Consider the following 17,657-nt stretch of genomic DNA (forward strand, 5'->3'; position numbering starts at 1 on the left):
TTATTTATTTGTTTTTTTAACATGTGGGTGTCCAGTTGCTCATTGAAAAGACAATCTTTGTGGGGTCCCTGGGTGGCTCAGTGGTTGAGCGTCTGCCTTTGGCTCAGGTCGTGACCTCAGGGTCCTGGGATCGAGTCCCACATCAGGCTCCCTGCAGGAAGGCTGCTTCTCCCTCTGCCTGTATCTCTGCCTCTCTCTGTGTCTCTCATGAATAAATAAATAAAATCTTTAAAAAAGAAAAGACAAGACTGTCTTTGCTCCATTCTGTTGTCTTTGCTTCTTTATCAAAGTTCATTTGACTATATTTATGTGGGTCTATTTCTGGGCCCTCTATTCTATTCCATTGACCTATTTGCCTATTATTTGGTCACCAAGTGTCTTCTTGCACTCAACGTTTTATTTTTTAGAGTAGTCAATATTAATACATATAGACCCAGTTAAAGCATTCAGTCTGCAGTTCAAGGTACTATTGTCTAATGTAATAGTTTATAAACCTATGGCCTTTTAGGATTCATCCAGATTTTTGCTTTTTTTGAATTGCATTATCTTTGATAGATTTCCTTGTGCATATGTGAGATTTTCTCTAGCACAGAGGTTCTCAACCGTGTAAACCTAGTGAAATCATCTGAAAAGCTTTTGAATACTATATATAAATGACAATTCAGTTTGTCTGGAGTAGAGCATTGGAGTATATTAAGAACATCCCAAAAAAAAAGAACATCCCAGGTTCTCCTAATGTGCATCCAGTCTTGAGAACTACTATTTTTGTCTAGGACCGTGCTTCTTAAACTTTCATATGTGTCTAAGTTTCCTAAAGATCTCATTCAATTGCAGCTTTTGATTTAGTAGATCTGGGTGCACCTGAGAATCTGCATTTGTAACAAGCTTCCAGGTGCTGGAAAACCACACTTTAAAGCAACAAGGCTCTAAGATATGTAAATACTTAGAAATGAATTGTAGAGATATATGTGCATCTTCAGTTTTATTAGCTGTTTTCAAGTTGTTTGCAGACTTATACTATTTTCATCACTGTATGACATTTCATTTTTCGATATCCTTATCACCTTGGTTGCATTTAATTTTTAAAGTTTTGCCAATATTATGAATTTGAAATTATGCTGTTTTAACTTAATCTTTTGTGATTATTCATGAAGTTCTACTAGTCAAAGAAGGGGCCATTAAAGTTACCTCTTTTATGAATGTCCTATTTATATCCTTTATCCATTCTTTTATTTTATTTTATTTTAAAGATTTTATTTATTTATTCATGAGAGACACACACAGAGAGAAAGAGTAGAGAGAGAGAGAGAGAGAGAGAGGCAGAGACACAGGCAGAGGGAGAAGCAGGCTCCATGCAGGGAGCTCGAGGTAGGACTTGATCCTGGGACCCCAGGATCACGCCCTGGGCTGAAGGCAGACGCTCAACCGCTGAGCCACCCAGATGTCCCTATCCATTCTTTTAAAGGCTTATTTATTTTTTAGAGATCATCAGAGAGCACACACACACAAGCAGGGGAAGGACAGAAGAAGAAGGAGAGAAGCAGATTCCCCGCTGCCCGTGGAGCAGGACCAAGGCCTCATCTCATGACCCTGAGCTCATGACCTAATCTTAAATCAAAAGTTGTTTGCTTAAAGACTGAGCCACCCAGGCACCCCTCCTTCATCCATTTCCATTATATTGTTCTTTGTACTTTTTAAAATAATTGTCTCCTTGAAGTTCTTTATATATTCATGATACTAATCTTTTTGTTTATTTGCTTGCATTCATTATAAATACTCCTACAAGTCTGGAGTTTTACTTAATTTGTTTATGGTGTCTCACGTGTACACAACCAAGTACATGCTTTTAAATTTAATAAATTTAAATTTAATACAGTCACATTTATTGATTTATGATTGGGATATGCTTTATATCTTACTCTTTCCAACCTAAATGTAATATAGTTTCTTCTTATATAATGTTTTCTCTATAGCTATTGGCATCATATATATATATATATATATATATATATATATACACACACAGACTCTTCTCATTCAGTTTCTGTATTAAGTTAGTATATTGTTGAAAAAAAACACCAGTCTCGTAGTAATGCATTTTATATATATATATATATATATATATATATATATATATATATATATACATACATACACACACATACACACACACACACACGTATGTGTGTACATATATATGTATATAGATAGATACATACATACTTAGATATATATGTATATATATATGAATTTCACTTAATTGGTTCAATATTATAATCGTATTTTTTCTATGTCCTTAAGTGAAATTACTTGTATAGTTCTTGTCCATGTTTTTAAATATCACATTATATGTCTTATAAAATGAATTGGTGATGGTTTGGCGCTCCTGGGTGGCTCAGTCAGTTGAGCATCTGACTCTTGATTTTGGCTCAGGTCATCATAATCTCAGGGTCGTGAGACTGAGCCCTGCCTTGGAATCTGCACTCAGCTGAGAGACTGCTTGAAATTCTTTCCCTCTCCCTCCACCTCTGCCCCTCCCCGTTATAAGCATGTGCTCTCTCTCTGTCTCACATGAATAAACAAATCTTTAAAAAATAAAATAAAAGGTACTAGTGATGTTTTTAATTGCAGGAATAGGTTCTATAATAGCAATTACTTCCTTATATTTTGTTTCTTTAATCTTCTTTTGTTATAAAATTACTTGAAGTTATAAAACATAGAGATTCGTTCCTTAAATATTAGTCGATCTCTTCTATGAAACTGGGCATATTCTTTATTTCTTGCTAAAGAACATCCAAACCAGTTGTTCCTTAGGGGCAGGCTGCCTTCTCTAAAGACCAGTTCTCTGACTTGTATTTCTGTCATCTTCAGTAAATGATTTTCAGTTCCCAAGGCCCCATGCACAGCTATATATGGGGAAATAACATGGAGGAGCATCAATGGGAAGTTTCTGTGGGCCACATCTGGAAGTATCACGCATCACATTGTTTAAAATCAGCTACGAATAACAGCAAGGGATTCTGGGAAACACAGTCTAGTCATGTGCCAAGAAGAGGAGATCGACTTGGTGATCAATTAGCAGACTTAACTGCACCCACGAAGGAATATATTAAATTTCCCTACTACAAAAGTTCTTTTTTTGTCCTATAAATTCTGTTTAATTCCCCTTTCTACAAAGCATCATGTAGTATAGCAAGTGCACAGCTCAGTCATTTAAGGTGCCATTTGAGTGGTAGAGCTCTCAGCCTGATAGAAACAGTTTGATATTAAAATCTTAGCACAGCGCTACCGACTTCCTACCATAAACCACGATGTCATATACATAACAAATCCGCTCATCAGCTGGCGACTCTGCTGTCATTTGGTACATGTTTTCTTCCATAAAATAACTGACTGGAAGAAACCAACCATAGCCACTGCTGTTTTTGCAATATGTTTGAAAGGCAGGTGGTCATCCCATCTCTGGAGATTAAAAGCAATTCAAAGATAAATGTTGAAAAAAAGAGAAACCAGGGCAGAAAGTGTGTGGGTTTAGGTGTTTGTTGAAACAGGATGAGAAGGGCTCTTATGTTACTCATCAACTGAGAAACATATTTCCATCTGTTTACACTAACACACTGATCTGGATGCATACACTGTGACTGCTGTAATGCACACAAACTCAAAAAAATGTGCTTAGGTTTAAACACGTGATGTAATACTCATATTATTTTGGCAAAGGAACCTATGAAATTGGCCACTGGAGTTTTCAGATAGCAGAGAACAATTTCTTTTTTCCCCTACAAAGATATTAATCAAATATTCTTTCCATGACAAAAATCCAACAAGAACTTACTCGGGCCTCTTATGCTTGAAGCACTGAAAGGAAACATAGTAAATAACCATTTATCCAGGCCCTTTAACATGTCCATGGTGTTTCACCTGGATTGGCTTCCTCATATGTATTCAGTACGGAGAAGAGTCAAAGGACACGACTGTTGAAAAGTCCCAAGAGTATATTTGACCCACGCACCCACTCCATGTGGTAATCCTTTCTTTGATTCTATTGTTCGTCCACATTCTCTGAGACCCTCTTGATGATGGAGAACTTGCATCTTTATAAAATAATCTCTATCATTGTGAGGACACAGTTTTTTGTATACTTCATTATAATTAACTGAAATCTACCATTACTCTGTTTACTGGAACAAATCAGAATAAATTCACAGATCAATCCACAAAAAATGTCTTTCCCTACATTTTTTTTTAAAGATTTTATTTATTTATTCATTTGAGACACACAGAGAGAGAGGCAGAGAGACAGAGACACAGGCAGAGGGCGAAGCAGGCTTCATGCAGGGACTCGATCCCAGGTCCCCAGGATCAGGCCCTGGGCGGAAGGCGGCACTAAACCGCTGAGCCACCTGGGCTGCCCCATTTCTTACCTTTATCTACACATTCTTAACCCAATTTATTATCTTTATATACACATTCTTAACTCCTTACATGGTGTCCTTACATGTTTATTGTATCCGGGCACTTTACTTTTTCTAACTGACTTAAAGTGCCCAGATATTTATAGTATCCGGGCACTTTACTTTTTCTAAACATTATAGTTGTGAAACAACACGTCAGTGTTTCACTCTTAAACTGTAGAGACTATAATTGAACACATGAACCTTGATATAATTTTATCAATAAATATGCTTTCAGGAGTTTTATCCAAATGGTTTAAAATTGAGGAGTGGAAGGAGCCAAGCACAGATCCCTGTGGTACTCCTCTAACATTCCCCCCATCATACTGACTGAATCTACCCATCAACATTTGTTATAGTGGCTTAACCAGATAAGAGTCTTCCTGGCTGCATGAGCTCCATGTCCACACTTCTCCACTACTCCATTCTATTGCTTAAAGTATCATTAATGACTGTCAAATGACTCCTGAATATATATATATATTCATTCTATGAACAGTTAGTTAACCTACCCAAAGGGTAAATTTGGTTATTTTAACGTGGTTAACCTTTACTCTTCATTTCTCTCAATGCTCAAAACAAAAATTTAGATATACTTTCTACTCACCCAATATAGTAGTATCTGTGAAAAAAAAGTTATGATGGGTATAGGCAAAAATACAGAATGAAAGAACTAATGTTTATTGAGTAGGTTATTTGAGTTTTCCAATTTTCAGAAAGAACAGGGGATTTGGCTTATTTTTAGAGGATTTGCCAACTGATAAGACTGGAGTATTCAAAAAAAAAAAGTTCAGTAGGTAGGAGAGGTAGTTCGGAACACTCATGCACGAGGGAATATACTTTTCAGTCTTAACTGCATTTTTAAACTCTTAAAAATATAATATGACATTATCTAGGAAGCCAAAATAAAAATGTGTGATACTTTTTGACTGAGATATGAAAATATGTGAACACCTCATACCTTGGAGAAGCTAAATTAAACCAATGATTTTTTTTTTTTTTAATACCCCAAGGAGTTTACTCACAATGTTCTTTAATTCAAAAAGACGTAGTAAAATATTTTTTTTTTCGGAGTGTTGTAATTAACATGAGGGAGAATAACTTTTTAATGAATGTGTTAAAGACTAGCTCTCCAAATAAGAAACATTTAGAGCAGATGAAAACATTCTTTGGACACCTGGGTGACTCAGCAGTTGAGCATCTGCCTTCCACTCAGGTCATGACCCCGGGGTCCCAGGATCGAGTCCCACATCAGGCTCCTCACAGGGAGCCTGCTTCTCCCTCTACCTGTGTCTCTGCCTCTCTCTCTGTGTCTCTCATAAATAAATAAATAATTTTTTTAAAGAAAACACTCTTATTCAGCACTTTCTGAGCACTTATGATGTCCAAGTGTGATCCTATACAGTACTCAAGGATCAATATAAAATAGTTCCTGCATTCATATTACTTTTCCAGAAATATGTAAGCAATAAAAGAAATTTGTTCAGGTCTTGAAAGCAGATAAAGGGTATAATTTTTGCTGTGACCAGCCAAGTAGTTCAATCAACTATTGCAACCATGATGATGTTCTATAAATGGACCATGATAATTTCGCGGCTCTGTGCCTTCATACATGTGTCATTCAACTTGGCATGCACTTCTCCAGATAGTTACAGCTTATTATCCTAAAAATTGTATCTTTGTATCTTCATCACAACCCTTCCATCTCCATCTGGCTTGGGTGATTTCTTTTTGGATTTACATAATATTTTATGCACTTGTCTCTCCTATAACTTTATATAATTATATTTTTAATTTACCTCTGTTTGTTTCTTCCCATAATATATAAGCTACTAGAAAGCAGCAATTCTATTTTATTAAATTTTAAATCACTAGCACCTAGCATAGTCCCTGGTGCATAGCAAGTGATAAATAAATATCTTCTAACTAAATGAATAATATATAAATCTGTAGAAAGAGACCTTTTGAGGTTAGCCTTCCTATAATTACACTTGCTCCTTTATTATCATATTCTGGCATTAACAAAGGCATGTGATGATGTTAAAAGATACATAAAACACATAAATACACATATCCAGTATAATGCATGCCCCCATTTGACAATATACATACAACTGTATATATTCATGCATATACCCATGTATATAATTTATAATATGTGCATATGTATATATAAGATATATGATTAACTGGTTATATAGATTTCATATTGTATTCAAAAATAATAAAGAAAGTCATCAAATTTCAGTATTTTTATATGGATCCTTTCTATCACTTTATCATGACTTACAAAGAACTACCTATGGATATTTTCCTTACAAATGCTCAGACTAGCTTAGACCAACACCTAGATACAAGACAATTTGTAATATTTAATACACTTGATGGAAATCAATGAATTAAAGAGACAAACCTTTTATTCAATGCCAAGAAAATTATGAGTATCTGAAATTTCCAGAGTTTTTGTGATTCATATTTAAATGTAAGTCCCAGAAGCTAGCCCCAGTATAAAACAATTTCTGGCAAGGGACTGACTTTTTTTCCAATGAATAATTTAGAATGCAACTTTTTCCATGTGAACTGTCTTATATCTTGGCAGTAGGCATAGGATTTCAATAATTTATACAATTTTGAATATAATACAGTTAATGCCATAAAAGCAATTTCTTTGATATTGAATTATAAGAGAATGCACTTAGGCCACTGTGACTAATGATCCAGGAGCCAGCAACATGGCAAATTACCTTTTAACCCAATTTTAGAAGGAATCTGTACATGTAACCATAGGACTGTGCTGAGATCTCCTGGTACAGAGTCACATCATAACACTTGGTTGTTACATTCTAAAAACATAAATAAAGCATTATCATAGAGAAGACGAGTTAAAGAAACATGATTTTTTAAAAGGTAGATGAAAATTATTTTGGTGGGAGTAGAACATTAATAGGAATCATGATTTTTTTTTTTTAATTTCTAAATAAAACCTATTCTCAGAATATTTCCTGAGGCAAGACTATAGTCCCCCTGCAGATCTAATCATGGTTATTCCATGACAGGTGAGCAACTGCACATTTGTGTGATAATGTACGGCTTTTATGAGAAGCCAAGCAATGTAATGTCAAAATAGATTCCTTGGGTCCTCCCAAGGCAAACGGAGAGGCTCAGGGTTTGCCAGGATGTAAGGCAAAACTGGCAAGATTAAAATTCCATGACTGAATCCAGGCTGCACAGGGCCTGCAGGGCATGGTCAGGATTTTGTAAACGTAACTCCATGGTACTGTTTACTTTCATAGACCATGTAGAGTTCTACATCATGACAGTTTTCATCACGTGATGATCAAGTGTCTCCAATAAGTGTCAAATGTTTCTAATTCCCAGGATGGTCCAATTTGAGTCAATGCCAGGAGAAATCTACAGATATTTTAATGTAATGATTTTTTTTTTAAAGGAAAATTTTATATCTAAAGATCTGGCAAGCCTGGACTTCCATTTTCTAAATGGAAATTATCAGTGATCATTGCCCTCTTCAGACTGGTGCTTCCACTAGGCCCCATCTCTCGCAGTGTAAAGGTGCACATTTTCTCTTGACCTACATTACTCACTCATATTTTAGATATCTTAGTTTTTAGTCAAAGTCATCAGGGGTTTGATCCTCAAGGGAAGTTTTCTCATCTATTTTTGGAGTCTCCATTTTGTCCCACTGTCTATCTTGATGCAACGCCCCATTGTCTTTGCTGTAGTTTTATAAGAGTAAGTCTTGAAGTCAGATGGTGTAAGTCTTCAAACTTCCTTTTTTTTTTTTTTTTTTTTTCAAGCCATGCCTGAACTGGGTGATTTTAAACAACTACATTTATATATTTTACTCACGACACTGTGTTGAGCACAATATTTGGAGTCTGACTGGTATGACTGGAAGAGCTAAGAGCCAGAAGAGTTAGCGTGTTTCCTGGGTGCCCTTTTTGTTTCTATTGTCTCAAAACTTCTCCATGTGGGGTCCATGTATAGGGTCTCTATGTGTCCTGTCCACCATGGTGGCTCCAGGGAGGTGAGTCTAATTATATGGCAACTCAGACCTCCAAGAGTGAGTGTTCTGAGATGACAAGCCAAAACACAAGTGGTACCTTATGATCCAGTCTCGGAAGTCACACAGCATTACTCCTTCCCCAACTCTATTATTTTAGGTGGCCAGGAACCTACTCAAATTATAGTGAAGGCACTACTAGGCCCTCACTCATGATGGAAGAAGTGGTAAAGAATTGGGGGCCATGTTATAAACTTGCTGTATGAGCCAACTCACAAAATAGCAGGTGAGTGGGGAGAAGAAGAAACTGGGGACTGAACGTAGAGAACTCTGCCCACGATAGACCCCACCCCTGTCAACAACAATAAAAGTGTCATTAAATTCTCAGTATGTCACAGATAGTAAATGTCCAATAAATATTGACCTTTGCTGTATGTATCCTTTTGTTAGACATGTTTCCGATAAGAAAGGGAAGAGAACCATGATGTCCAATTTTTTTTTTAATCCTTCTCCAACCACTTTCTAGCTCAATTTCCAGAGGACGTATGACTTAGATAATCGGGCACTGTTTTTTGCCAAGGCTTAACACAATTCCTTGGTGAGCTCGTGAGACCACATGGAAATCTCTGGGATCTATGTAAAAATATGGTGCATAAAAAGGCCGAAATGAAATATAGGAAACTATTTGTAGTGATTCTCTCAAAACTGTGAGATTATATTACACTGAATGACATGAAAGCATCGGCAGCCATCTGTTTGTAACCTACCAAAGGACAATTTTGGATGTTTCAACCTAATAGGTGATGCGGGGGTTGTTTTCCTCCTACCTTCATAATTAGGGGGAAAAAATATTACAGTCAAAGAACAAAGACACCAGAGTACTAGAGAAGGCCTTATTTTTCTGATTACGCTGAAATGACACATCTCCTCTGCAAGTACAAAAAACAGCATAGCAGCCTTTAGATACAAAAAATCTGCTAAAACATATTTATAGAAACCTCAGCCTAACAAGGAAAAACTCACATTGAACCAGAACAGGCTTTACCTCGACGAGATCAGGAGCCAGGTGTTACATCATAACTCCATGACTCCAAGGGTAGACATTGGGCTTTCTTGTGTTTCAGCAACACTAAAGCAAGCTTTTAGCTACGGGAAATATTTGCTAAGAAGGCAGCTGGGTTGTAGTATGGCACAGCTGGGCTGTTGCCTCTGTTTTATGTGCAGAATAATTCAGCGCCAAGGATGAGGTGAGAAAAGTCCACCCCGGCCATTGCAGAGGGCACTTTGCTGGCACATTTTCAAACAGAACAGCCGAGCCGGCCCCCAGGTTTATGGCAATAGTGACTGTACTGAAAGAAGTTACCCACTTTCCTTAAGAAAATTCCTGGAAGGTATCATTAGCTCACTAGGCCGGAATTTTTTTTAACGTTCTTAAAGCACACTGCCAGATTGTTTCCAGGAAAAAGCTCATGATGAATTCTTAATAAAATGTGACCAGGTTTAAAGATATGGCATTGGTTCCCTGAGAATTCTGTGTGCCTTGGTATAGACACCTGCACGTGCGTGCTCCAAGGAATCTCCGTGGCGATGCTCTTCCTCTGTACGAGGGAGGCAGGGTGACCCAGGCAGGCAGGCAGGCGTCCTGGATCCTTGTGACATAGGCCCCGGGGTAGGGGGGCCCCAGCGTTCCTGCTGCTGCCGCCTGAGGGGGGAACTGCTCTTATGGTCCTGATTTTAAGCAGCATTTTATATCTTTGAACCATGCAAGTAAGCACAGCTGAAGCCAGCCTGAGGTACAGCAGGGATTTGAACTCTGGTGTATAAACACTCGTGTAGGAGAGGCCAGCTATTGATCCTCTAGCTGAAAATGAAGCAAAAATAAAAATCTCCACGGTCCAAAATATTGAAACCCTTGTTATAACCGTGTTGCGCTTTTTCTGCCTTCAAAATGTATATCTAGCAGGGGAGAAAGTTGCCATCAACCAAAAATTTAAGGATCATTAAATAAACGGTAGCTTACCAACAAGTGATCCTTTCCAAATCGGTACCCTTTATTCTTTTATCACACTTAATCCTCACGTATGCTAAACTGTCTTAATATAACCCGTCTACGTGTAAGAAATGTATATTTCTTTTGCCATGGAGAATCTATTTGGCACATACACCTTTCTTCAGTGAGGGGATCTGTCTTAAAATTAAAAGATTCCTTGTGTCCTTCTCTCATCCTTCTGATGCATAGCCCATGGATTAGGTAATCAAAGTCAGAGGGACAGAAGGGAAGAGAGGGAAGCTATTTCCACGTTGTTTTTTTGTTTTGTTTTGTTTTGTTTTGTTTTTGTTTTTTTTTTGATAACTCCATATCTTGTGAGGTTTGTTCCCCTCGGAGGTTTATTTCCTTCCCTCCACCTCTGATTGCCTTGCTCACTGCCATGCAGAACCAATGCTGGGTTTTCCCAAGAGAAGATTACAACTGGGGAAAAAGGTACCCGTAACATCTTTCTACCTTCAGTGTGGAGTCCTCTCTACACCCCCCGTGCTGCTCCCAGAAAGTGTGAAAATAAATGCAAGCTATTAAGGCATCATCTCTTCTAGGGGTAGTTACATTTTCATATTAAGCCCTTGAAGGCAGATAACAGCTCTGAAGACATGAAGGAAGGCCTCTGGAATTACAATGGAGACTTTGGATAAATAGGAGGGAATATTTATAGAGAAGGCTTCCTGTTGTCCTGTGAAATAGGGTTTCCAAAGTCTATAGATTTTGGAACTCACTCTACACTTTTTGGTCTAGGATCTCCTGAATCAGCCCTCCCACCGTCCCAAGATTAAAAATACGCACCAGATTATGCTGATGCTTAGCTGAGTACAGGAAACTACTGTTTTAAACCCTCAAAAGTCCACTCAAATCCCATCTGTTTCATACAGCCTTATCTACTATCAGTAGCCCACCTAATTCTGACTCCCTAGGCAGAGGTAGATTTACTACCCTCTTTGCGTTCCCAAAACTCCTTATATTACATGATCCACTTTGTAGGATTTATGATTCCACATTGTAATTAATAACGTTAGGTCTTTCACTCTGCGGACATTGACTTCTTAAGATTAGTCACTGTAATCAAGTCAGTGCTCAGAAATATTTGTTCAATGAAGGGATGGATGGATGGCTTAAGAGAGGTCACCACCTGTTTTGCCATTTTATATCGCTGACTTCCTAAAGGTCGATTGAGAAAAACTTAGACATCGATTTTCTAGAAAAGGAAAAACACTGAGTTAAGTAAGCAATACGATTCAAAATTTGAACCCAATTCTGAGAGATACATTTTTCCCCTCAAACATGTTCTTTGCCCCCCAAAGTAGTACTGGCATGTTCCATCAGTAGGTAGGCACAGATCTCGCAAGTTTGCATTTACAAGTCACACTTGGGTTATTTTTTCCTCCTATCACTATCTGAGTGATGGGATGAGAGGAGAAGCCATCGAAATCTCTGAAATGTCATAAGCTATAAAAAGTCGGTTGTAGTCTATGAGCTGGAGAAAACAATGTTGCTCGTTAGATGGAAGCCAGGAAACCATCAGGCACCCACAAGCAAACCAATTTAGGAAAAAAAAAAAATCATGAAACCATTTCTTCTCTCAGTTTGAGAACAGCACCTTTTCCAGGAGGTTTGTTATGTAACGTGGATCCGCTTTCCCTTCCTGGGGGCTGGCCAAGACCGAAAAGGGAAGTGCCAGCCTAGGGAGACGAAGACTGTTCTTTTGATGCTGCCAGCCATTACCAGATATGGGAGCGCACAAAAAGCCAATTCTCCAAAGATTTATAGTTGTGTCTAGCTTGTTGACTCAAGCAGTTTGGAAAATCTTCAGAGAGAGAGTTTATTCGAACTAACCTAGACTCGACGTCTGTGGAGAGGGGAAAAAAGAAGCAGAGATAATATGTACAGACTCTTAGAGGCAAATCCTGTTGACCCCAAATTTACATACCTTTTTAAGTAAAAATAAATAAATAAATAAATAAATAAATACTCCTCACCAATGCAAACAGCACTGCCTAAGATGTGACGGCCTGTTCTGTTGAATATAAATGCATATGATTATTGTTATTTCTTGGAGTTTGCATGGCAAAAAAAACAAAAACAAAAAAACAACAACAACAAAAAACTATGGCAGGGAGTGAAATAGGAAAACACTGTGCCTTTAAATGAGTTAAAAAGAATATGAAATCACCCAAATTGGAGAATCCTTGAAAAAAGTCGCAAAGGACCCTTGACACTGTAATTGCATGTTCACTGTATTCTCAGAACTTATAGTTTATCATCCTTGCAGTGGTATGAAATCCTAGGGGAAATCCTCATTACGAAGTCAAGGAAATATTAGCTCAACCATAAAAGAAGAATAAAACAAGTATTTGTGGAATATCTTCCCCGGGTCAGGCCCTTTCCTAGGCGTTGGAAAAGGCCAAAGTAAAGTAAACCAGGTTCCTACCCAGGGTCTTTACTTACGTCCTATGAGGAGAAGGGGCGATAAACAAAGAAGTAAATATCAACGACACTGACAGATTTAAAAGATGTGGTAACAGGGAAACTACAGAAGGAGCAGTGGGGCGCTACGGGGAGAGGCAGGTGCACGCGGTCATTTCAGCAAGTCACATACCTGGAAACGTCTATCTTGCTTTAAGATGATCAAAGCCACCCATGACCCCTGTGCTTTAAGATGAAATTTGAACCCTTTAACCTTCACTCAGAAATTCCCATTTCAGTGTTCCTTCTTTGTAGTAAGTCTTTAGGGGCAGAGGATGTCCCTGTGGAGAAAGGTAGGTGGAGCAGGACACCAAAGAGATGGAGTAACTTTTTCTTTTCTTTTTTTCTTTTTTTTTTTTTAATCTCGTTTGGCCTAGTGAACGCGTTGGGAGAACAGATCTAGTGACTGTGTGCCTAATTCAACTAGATGTGCCAAAAGCTTTAGGGGGTTTTAGCAGTAGCTTAAGACACGGGAAGAGTGCACTTGCCCATAAAACACTGCTGTGATTTTTAATGCCCTGACTAAGGAAACAAGCGGGTTTGTGCCCTGAATGTCATGGCTGTGATAAATACCAAACCGATACCACTTTCAATAACCTGCGAATGTTTGGGACCAGATTAAATACGCACTTCACCCACTTTTGGCCCTGGCGATCTTGAAGAAGTCTTCCACATGGATTCGTGTGTGCTGTGGTCTTTCATGGACTCCTTCAACTTCAGAATTCGATGGGGCATTTGGTTGATTGCAGTGAGCCAGTGCAACTTTCTAGATCCAAACATTTGGTGTCTTGCCCTTGTGGTCAAGATAACCATCAGCTAGGTCCTCCTAGGGTTTTCAGTGTAATGGGTGACCCGGCCTCACATCTGATGGAACTTCCTACAGGTGTGAACTCTATCGTATCTATTATTTCTGAAAATCATCTGCACAGACATTTAATATAACAAAACACCGTGTTCGCCGGATTCCTGTGATGTACAGATTAGTCATCCTTATGTTGACTTCTCAGATTCTTATTGGTTATGTTCCAGACTTCTAAGATGGGTTCTTTAGAAGAAATTTAAGTTAAATCTGTGAAGGCTGCTCATTAAACAAACAAGCAAAAAAAAAAAAAAAAAAAAAAAAAAAAAAAAAACCCCGATGCTATTTATGTAGATTAAAAAAAATATGTACACATGAAAAAAACAGAACAAAAAGCAGATGAACCCACTCATAGATTCAGTTGCACATCATGAGGTAAATGGTGGCAAATAATCCCAAATGTTTGGTTGTATAAAATCATTAGTATTTCTCTGACTTATTTCACTTATATGTGGAATTTAAGAAGAGCAGATGAACATACAGGAGGAAGAAAAAAAGAGAGAGAGAAGAGAGAGGGAAACAAGTCATAGAGACTCTTAACTTTAGAGAATCAAACCGAGGGTTGATGGGGGGAAGAGGGTGGGGAAATGGGCTAGATGGATGATGGGCCTTAAGGAGGGCACTTGTTACGACGAGCACTGGGTGTTCTATGTAAGTGCTGAACTACTGAACTCTATTCCTGAAACCAATATTGAACGTCCATTAACTAGAACTTAAAAAAGAAAAGAAAAGATCATTAGTATTTGGTTTTGATATATATTGTACGATTTTCCCTACTGATACTACCCCCTACCCTGCCTGAGGACACTGTGATAGATGACTGAACCGAGAGAAGGCAGTCGGGGCAAGTCAAACTTCACAATATTCAGTGAAAGTGAAGCCAACAAGAAATTTAAATTCTAACCTTTAGTGAATTGAAATCCAGAGATACATCCAAATGTGCATCATCGTCTCACCGTGGCATCCACTGAATAGGAGTTGAGGGCAGAGTAGTAGGTAGTTGAATTGGAGGCCCGCAAATAATTAAAGGCAAAGCAGATTATCAATGGGAGGGTCTAAGAGTGATTTTTTATTTTTATTTTTTTATTTTTTTTTAAGAGTGATTTTTTAAATGCATCTGGGAGTTTAAAAAACATTCCACCCCGACACAACCTTTAAATCCTCTTCCAACCTCTGTTGTTCAGAAAGTTTCCAGTGGCTTTCAATCTGTCTGACCGGTAATATAGAGTGATTTATTATGACTGCCGTTGTAGAGTCATGTATGTCCCCAATTAGGGTCCCATTAGGAGAGAGATAGTCTGTGATTTGTAACAAAATCTAGAACTTCCACCCTTCTTTTTTTTTTAAAGATCTATTAATTTGAGAGTGAGTGCACATGGTGGGTGGGGGGCGCAAAGGGAGAGAGTCTTCAGCAGACTGAGCTAAGCAACGAGCCTGACGTGGGGCTCAATCTCACAACCCTGAGATCACAACCTGAGCCAAAACCAAGAGTCTGACACTTAACCGACTGCACCACCCAGGCGCCCCCGCCCTCACTGTTTTCACATATGGTGTCATGCTGCTGCTGATGACAGTGATGATAATGTCACAGTAATTACTTCCTGTGAATTGAACAAGTCTACATTTAGATGAATAATTTATTCCTTTATTATTCTGCTCTAAGTCATAAATACTTAAATATGTGCACAGCAATTCAAAATATTACTAAAATCTGTGGTTACTTAGTGATTTAAAAAAATTGTGGAATTGGCTGAACACATTTGCTCCTTTTCAAACAGATTCATTTTAAGCTAAATTTCTAAATGAGAAGAGTTTGAGGAAGTTTAAAATAAGGTGTATGGAAAAGGAACCTACCCTACCATAGTAGGTCTCCTCATTGTTCTGTCTTCTAGGCAAGTGCATAGGGGATTGGAAATACCATAGGACGTGTTGCTTTGTTGTTCCCAGAGCTCAGTAGAGTCCTCCGACCCGTGTGCATTCATGATTTATGCACAAGCTATAATGTAGGAACAGCTACCAGAGCCAGATGGTCTTCCGATGCCGGAGACGTTACCGTTCTTCCCCGCTCATGTCACCCAGAGTAAAAACATCTTTTTTTTTTTTTTTCTATTCTGTTTTCTCCTAGTCAAGTGCTCCCTCAGATCATACCGAGTCCTTTCCCCATTCCATACCTTATTCTGGATGCAGAGCTGATAATACTTCTATTTCGGTTATCCTACACTGAGGTTATTCATGGTTTCTCTCTATTATAAACAGCACCACACTGGATAGCTTGGTGCCTAAACTCTCCTGCATGATTGAAGAAACCAAGATGAAACCAAGGTTTGCTGATTCGAACCCAGAAGGCATACCTATTAGACATGTGTTACTCATGGAAAATGGAAAGGGAAACATGGAAAATATTTGTCTTCTCTTACTTACTCACCTGTTTGGCTCCCTCTTTTAATTTTAAGTTCCTTGAGGGCAAGGATTATGCCTTGAAAATTGTGCATTTCCTATGAGTCCAGAATTATTCCCTCCATAATACTCAAAGTTTGCAATCCTGAACAGACTATGAAATGGCTTTGAATAGTCAGCAAGCCAACACCTGTTTTTGCCTCCACAAGCTGTGATGCGCGTGAAGGATTTCACTGGTTCTCTTTACATGCAGCATCTGCTGCCAACAGGTGATGTGTTTTAGGGAGAAGAGCCTTGCCAGAGGGATTTTCCTTTACTAGCATCCTCTTTCCAGATGTTTCTTCCCTGTAGTATATCCTGAATGATGAGGCCCTGGGAGGCAGTTGCCATCACTGAGATGACATGTCACACCTGGACTTTGACACTCTTCCCCCACACCACACAATTTCCCAAAGTTAAATGTCAAATCTAAGTTTATTGCTAAGGGACTTGGTTGTTTCTCTGTGAAGCCAAATATTGTGCTTTGTATTAGTTTACCGCTCATGCTCGCCACTTTAAATACAGGTAGACGTGTAAAGATGAAACTAAACTATTTTTAAGATCGGATTGAATTGACAAAATAATATAGAAGATAGAATTCACGGTCTTACCGCCCTCCATCATTTTTCTTGAATATACATACCACTGTTGAAAATTGAATCAGTTATATGTTTGGAATATGTAAATAAACTAGAATGATCTCTGTGTGCTGTCTTCTGTACGAAGGAAGAAACTACGGTATAACTTTTTTTTTAAATAATGGGCGTTGGTATGTAATTGTGTGTATGTACATATGAACATATGTACACATATATTTCATGGTTCATGATTTCTAACCTGTACCTACGCCCACATATCCAGATGATAGTTTTTTCATGTAAGTTGATTGTTATGAACTTTCCTATTCACCAATGAGTCATGCACACTTTGCTCTACTTTCCTCATAGGATATCTTAATGTCTTTATTTCTGTTCTGTTTCAGTTAAGCTGAAAAGAGTCTTCTCTTTGGAATGGTTTTTATTTTATTTTATTTTGCTTGGGAAGAGCTCACTGAAGAATTTAACGATAATATGTTTTAAATGCCAATTAGGGAATGTCAAACAGTCACAATGGTATATATTACTTAGGAATAAGCTTTTCTTCAATCCTAACAACAGTTACATATGATCAAATACTTTACATTTACAGTCAAATCATTCTAGAGATTTTTGGTGGTGGTGTTGCAAGGTTTTAGTTTCATTAAAAAAAAATCAAAGATGATATTCAAAGTATAGATCATTTAATTTATCCTTGTAGCAAATTTTAATTACATTTTTAAAAATAACTGTGAAAATATATCTCTTGTATACAGGAAGCCTAAGAATGGAACAATGA

The 17,657-nt window shown here is 37.9% G+C and overlaps 1 protein-coding gene and 1 long non-coding RNA gene across 2 annotated transcripts in view; one reads left to right on the forward strand and one right to left on the reverse strand.

Moving 5' to 3' along the window:
* NEGR1 (neuronal growth regulator 1) overlaps positions 1-17,657 on the forward strand; it is an 814,177-nt gene that overhangs the window by 454,591 nt on the left and 341,929 nt on the right. The gene's annotated exons all lie outside the window — the stretch shown is intronic.
* LOC119876395 lies at positions 11,782-13,262 on the reverse strand. The gene is made up of 3 exons (XR_005361410.1): positions 13,122-13,262; positions 12,502-12,539; positions 11,782-12,371 (listed from the first exon to the last, which is right to left on the reverse strand). It is a non-coding gene; the product is annotated as an uncharacterized LOC119876395 (long non-coding RNA).

The sequence above is a fragment of the Canis lupus genome, chromosome 6 (genome assembly GCF_011100685.1).
Source record: "Canis lupus familiaris isolate Mischka breed German Shepherd chromosome 6, alternate assembly UU_Cfam_GSD_1.0, whole genome shotgun sequence".
Classification (NCBI taxonomy): Eukaryota; Metazoa; Chordata; class Mammalia; order Carnivora; family Canidae; genus Canis; species Canis lupus.